This window comes from Phocoena phocoena, chromosome 2 (genome assembly GCF_963924675.1).
Source record: "Phocoena phocoena chromosome 2, mPhoPho1.1, whole genome shotgun sequence".
Taxonomy (NCBI): Eukaryota; Metazoa; Chordata; class Mammalia; order Artiodactyla; family Phocoenidae; genus Phocoena; species Phocoena phocoena.
The window spans coordinates 165121807-165127753 of NC_089220.1; the positions used below are offsets into that span (position 1 = coordinate 165121807).

The 5947-nt window shown below is 36.7% G+C and overlaps 1 non-coding gene across 1 annotated transcript; it reads left to right on the forward strand.

Annotated features, from left to right (window-relative positions):
- Nucleotides 1-4410: 4410 nt before the first annotated feature.
- On the forward strand, nt 4411-4516 carry LOC136119485 (U6 spliceosomal RNA). The gene has a single exon (XR_010655486.1). It is a non-coding gene; the product is annotated as a U6 spliceosomal RNA (small nuclear RNA).
- The last annotated feature ends 1431 nt before the right edge of the window (nt 4517-5947 follow it).

The window sequence follows — 5947 nt, forward strand, 5'->3', positions numbered from 1 at the left end:
TGTCCACTGCCCAGCCTCCCAGTGAGATGGGTCTCCTGTTTGCAAGCTCATGAATATCAATGAGCTCAAACCACATGCGAAGGAGTCAGAACATATTGCAACGGCCAAATTGCAAGTTGGCTCTTAAAACTTGGCCAAAGGAGCATATGATTCAGACACTGGGGCTGAGGCTGGCACTGTGCCTGAGCCCAAAGAAGGGATGGAAGAAACCTTAGCTCAAACCCCTTGAGGATCAAGAGGAAAGACTGGAGCAGGAGTGCAGAAGCTTCCATTACTGCCACTGTCAACTCGGCCGACCAGTCATCTGGAAGTCAAAGTGGACGGTGTGCTTCACCAGAGTACACGAGAAAAGAGCCCAACGCCCCAGAATATGGAAGCTGCAAGCTGACTTGGCATCAATAAGAACATCATGAACACTGAAAAGCAATAATATTCTTTCATTCAATACATAATTCCCGGGCATTTACTATAGGTCAGGCTCTGTGCTAGGCACTGGGAATACAAAGGAAAAGAGGAAACAGTTCCTGATCTCAAGGGGTATATAGTGACAGAGGGTGTGTGTGTGTGTGTGTGTGGTGGAGAGGCAGCTAAGGGAGTGAAAGAACAAACAAAACCGAATTTCAGTGTGGCATGTTGTTGCACATCTCAGAAGTCTGTCCCTTCACATTGCCAGGGAGTGATCTATAATTTGTTCTTCTATTCATCTGTTGATGACGTGTGGTGTGTTTCCAGTTTTGGACTATTATGGAGAAAGCTGTTATGAATATTTGTGTCTTCACATGGATGTCGATTTTCATTTTGCTTGGTGAATATGTAGAAGTGGATTGCAGGTCATATGGTAAATGTATATTTAACTTCATGAGAAATTGACAAAGGGTTCTCCAAAGTGGCTGTACCATTTTGCATTCCTATCAGCTGTGTATGAGGGTCTTAGTTGCTTCACATCTTTGTCCACATTTGGTATTGCCCAAATAAAATCAAAAAAATTCTAGTCATTATGGAGGGTATAGAGTGGTAGCCCATTGTGGTTTTATTTGCATTTCCCTTATGATTGATGATGTTGAGCATTTTTTCCCCCATGTGCTTATTTGCCACTAGTATATCTTTTTCGGTGAAGTGTCTGTTCACATCTTTTGCCCATTTCAAAAATCAGGTTGTCCTATTATTATTTTGTGAATTCTTTACAAATTCTGATCGACTTAGTTCCAAGTTATAGTTGCTTTTTGGTAGATTCCTTAGAATTTTCTACATGTGCAACCACATAGCCAGTGGATAATGACATCTTCATTTCTTCTTTTCAAAATAGTGTGGCTTTTATTTTGGTTTCTTGCTTTATAACATTGACTAGGAACTCCTGTTGAATAGAAATGGCAAAAGAGGAATTCTTGCCTTCTTCCCAAAGTTAGGGGAAAATAATTCAGTTTAAAATTTTTAAGTATGGTGTTAGCTATAGGTTTTTGGTGGACTTCCTCTATCAGATTGAGAAAATTTCCTTCTATTTCTAGCTTGCTGAGAGTTTGTTTGACTTTTTAATCATGATTGGGTGTTAAAAATGCGAAATATTATTCTGCATCAATTGAGCTGATCATACAGCTTCTTTAGTCTGTTAATGTGGTGGATTACATTTATTAATTTTTGCATGTTGAATGAATCTCACATTCCTGAGATAAACCCCACTTGGTCATGATGCATTCCTTTTTTGTATACAGCTGGATTTGATTTACTAAAATGTTGTTAATGATTTTGTGTCTGTGTTCATAAGGAGTATTGGCCTGTAGTTTTCTATCCTTTTAATTTCCTTTTTTAGTGTTGGTATTAGTGTAATACTAGCTCCATAGAATAAATAGCAAAGTCTTCTCCACTCTAATTTTTTGTGTAGGATTGGTTTTATTCCTCCATTAAATATTTGGTAGAATTTACCAGTAAAGCCATCTGGACTTAAGGGTTTTCTTCAATTCTACTTCAATTTTTTTAATATAAATTGGGGTATTTAAATTATTTCTTCTTGAGTGAGCTTTAGTTCTGATTTTCTAGGAATTTTTTCTGTTTTATCTAATTTGATGTGTGTATTGGCTTAAAGTTATTCATAATATTCCCTTATTATCATTTTAGTGTATGTAGAATTGTTCATTCCTGATATTGGTAATTGTCCTCTATATACTTTTATTATTCAGCTTGGCTAGAGATTTACCAATTTTGTTTTCAAAAGATCAGCTTTCGCTTTCATTGGTTTTCCCTATTGTTTGTCCATTTATTATTTTATTGATTTCTGGTTATTTCTTTCCTTTCCTTTCACTTTGGGTTAAGCTGCTCTTCTTTTTCTAGTTTCTTAAGGTGGAAGCTTAGATTTTTGATTTTGAAGTTTTCTTCTTTCCAGTGTAAGCAATGAAAGTAACAAATTTCCCTTATAGCACTGCTTTAGATGCATACCAGTTTTAATACATGCTGCTTTTGTTTTCATTCAGTTCAACATATTTTCTAATTTCACGTGTGATTTTTTTTTTGACCTATGTGTTATTTAGAAATATGTTGTTTAATTTCCAAACAGGAGTGTTTCCAGATATCTTTCTATTATTGATTTTTTTTTAAACATCTTTATTGGAGTATAATTGCTTTACAATGGTGTATTAGTTTCTGCTATATAACAAAGTGAATCAGCTATACATATATCGCCATATCTCCTCCCTCTTACGTCTCCCTCCCACCCTCCCTATTCCACTCCTCTAGGTGGTCACAAAGCACTGAGCTGATCTCCCTGTGCTATGCGACTGTATTACTGATTTCTAATTAATTTCATTGTGGTCAAAGAATATGGCATAAATGATTTCAATCCTTTAAAATTTATTGGAGCCTTGTTTCATGGCCCCTAATATGGTCTATCTTAGTAAATGTTCCATGTACACTGGAAAATAATGTTTATTCTGCTGTTGTTAGATGGAATGTTTTATAAATGCCCATTAATTTAATTTGGTTGATATGTTATTCAAGTTGTTTGTATCTTTACTGATATTTTGGCCCACATATTTTAATAATTATCGAGAGAGGAGCATTGAAATCTACAATAATAATTTTGTCTATTTCTTCTTCTACTTCTGTTTGCTTCATGTATTTTGAAGCCCTGTCAGCATTGTTGTCTTCTTGATGAATTAATCCCTTTATTATTATGATCCCTTGATCTAAAATCTGTTTTGTCTAATACTAATATAGTCAATTCCCTTTCTTTTGCATAGAGCTTGTGTGGCATATATTTATCTTTTTACTCTTTTTTTTATAAACTTTTTACATAACTTAAAAATTACCCTTTTGTTTTTAACCTGCTCACGTCTTTATATTTAAAGTCAGTCTCTTACAGACAGCATATAGTTGAGGATTGCTTTTCCTTATCCAATCTGACAATCTCTGTCTTTTAATGGAGCGCTTTTTTAAAAGAATTGCATTCTACTTGATATATAATATTGTATTAGTTTTAGGTGTACAACATAATGATTTGATCTATGTAATAATGGAGTGTTTAGACAGTTTACATTCAATGTAATTATTGATGTGACTGGGTTTAAATTTACCATTTGGGCACTTGTTTTCAATGGGTCCCAATCTATTCTTTGTTCTCTTTTCCCTTCATTTCTATTCATTTGTAGTAATCTAATCGTTTCATGATTCCATTTTATCACCACTATTGGCTGACTAGCTATACCTCCTTTAAACATTTTTTTTTAGTGGTTGCTCTAGGGTTATTCGACTGATCATAAGTAATCATAGTCTCCCTTTAAATAATATTTTATCATTTCATATGACATGTAAGAACCTTACAAAAGGATACTTCTATTTTCCTCCTCTTGTCATCTGTATTTGTTGTCACACATTTTGCTTCTACATATATTATAAGCCCCACACACTTTATTATGTTTGCTTTAAATAGTCAAATATCTTTTAAAGAGATTAAGTAGGTGAAAGAACATTTTTGTATTTACCCACATATTTACCATTTCTGGCGTTATTTATTCCTTTATGTGGATTAAAATTTCCTTCTGCCTGAAGAGTTCCTTTAACATTCCTGCAGTTCTGCTAGTCACAAATTTTTTGTTTTACCAGGAATGTTTACCTTTCACCTTCATTTTTTTCTTTTTCTTCCCTTGTACAGTATGATTACATTTATAATGTTGGAACATGCGTGTTTAAAAATGCCTAGAGGCTTCGCTGGTGGCGCAGTGGTTGAGAGTCCGCCTGCCGATGCAGGGGACGCGGGTTCGTGCCCCGGTCCGGGAAGATCCCACATGCCGCGGAGCGGCTGGGCCCGTGAGCCATGGCCGCTGAGCCTGCGCGTCCGGAGCCTGTGCTCCGCAACGGGAGAGGCCACAGCAGTGAGAGGCCCGCGTACCGCAAAAAAAGAAAAAAATAAAAATGCCTAGAGCGCTTGCTTCGGCAGCACGTGGACTAAAATTGGAACCACACAGAGAAGATTGGCATGGTCCCTGCACAAGGATGACACATAAATCCAGAAGCATTCCACTTTTTTGCACTTAATGCACTGAACTATATACACTTAAAAATGGTTAACACAGTAAATTTTATGCTATGTATATTTTACCACAATAAAAAATACATAGAAATGGATCTAGAAATATACATGCAAAATTGTTAACATTGACCTACTCCTGGGAAGAGGAGTTTGAGGTGGAAGGCTACTTTCAGGGTTTTTTTCCTTCAATTTTTAAACTTTTTATTTGGAAACTAGTTCAAGCACGGAAAGGTTGTATGAGCAAGGGTATTAGCAAGAATACTCTTTACCCAGATTCACCTGCTATTAACATTTCATCCGTTTGCTTCATCATTCTGTCTCTCATATACAGTTGGCCTTCCATATTCATGGGTTCCACATCCTTAATCAACCTCAGACCGAAAATACAGTAAGTCCCCTACATACCACTGACTGCCATTGGGAGAGCGCGTTCGTAAGTCCAATTTGTTCATTAAGTCCAACAAAGTTAGCCTAGGTACCCAACTAACACCATTGGCTATATAGTACTGTACTGTAATAGGTTTATAATATGTTCCCCACAAATAATACATAAAAAACAAACACAAAAAATAAAGAAAACACGTTTAATCTTACAGTACAGTACCTTGAAAAGAACAGCACAACAGCTGGCACACAGGGGCTGGCATCGAGTGAACAGGCAAGAAGAGTTACTGACTGGAGGAGGGAGAGGAGGTGGGACGTGGTAGAGCTGAAGGATCGTCAGCAACAGGAGATGGAGGGCAAGCTGCACAACAGCTTGTAGAGGATGCATGCACATGACAATGTATGCCAGACACGTGAACTAACTTCACGTGACTGGACGTGTGAAAGCACATTCGCATCTTTGAAAGTTCGCAGCTTGAAGGTTCATATGTAGGGGTATGTAGGGGACTTACTGTGTTCGGAAAAAATTTCCAGAGATTTCCAAAAGTCAAAACTTGAATGTGCAGTGTACTGCCAATTATTTACAGAGCATTATATAGCATTGGGTATTATAAATAACCTAGAGATGATTTAAAGTATGTGGGAGGATGTGTCTAAGTTATATGCAAATACTACACCCTTTTACATAAGAGACTTGAACATTTGTAGGTTCTGGTATCCACAGGGGTCCTGGAACAAAACCCTCATGGATACCAAGGGATACTGAGGGATACACTTTATGTCCATGCAAATATTTTGCCCCTCATCAAAATTTCCTTCTGGATTCAGCATCCACTGATGATTTCTGCTGAACTGATCCTTACTATCATGGTTGCAAAATGGTTATTTTCCAATTCTAGCACTCCCTCTCCATTTACCATTTGGCACTTGGTATTCCATTTTAAGCAGGAACCCTCCCTATTTGTCTCAGTTATTTCTATGTTTATTATAGGTATGCACTCATTATACCTATTTTTTCAATGATTTATAATTCACTTCTGTACA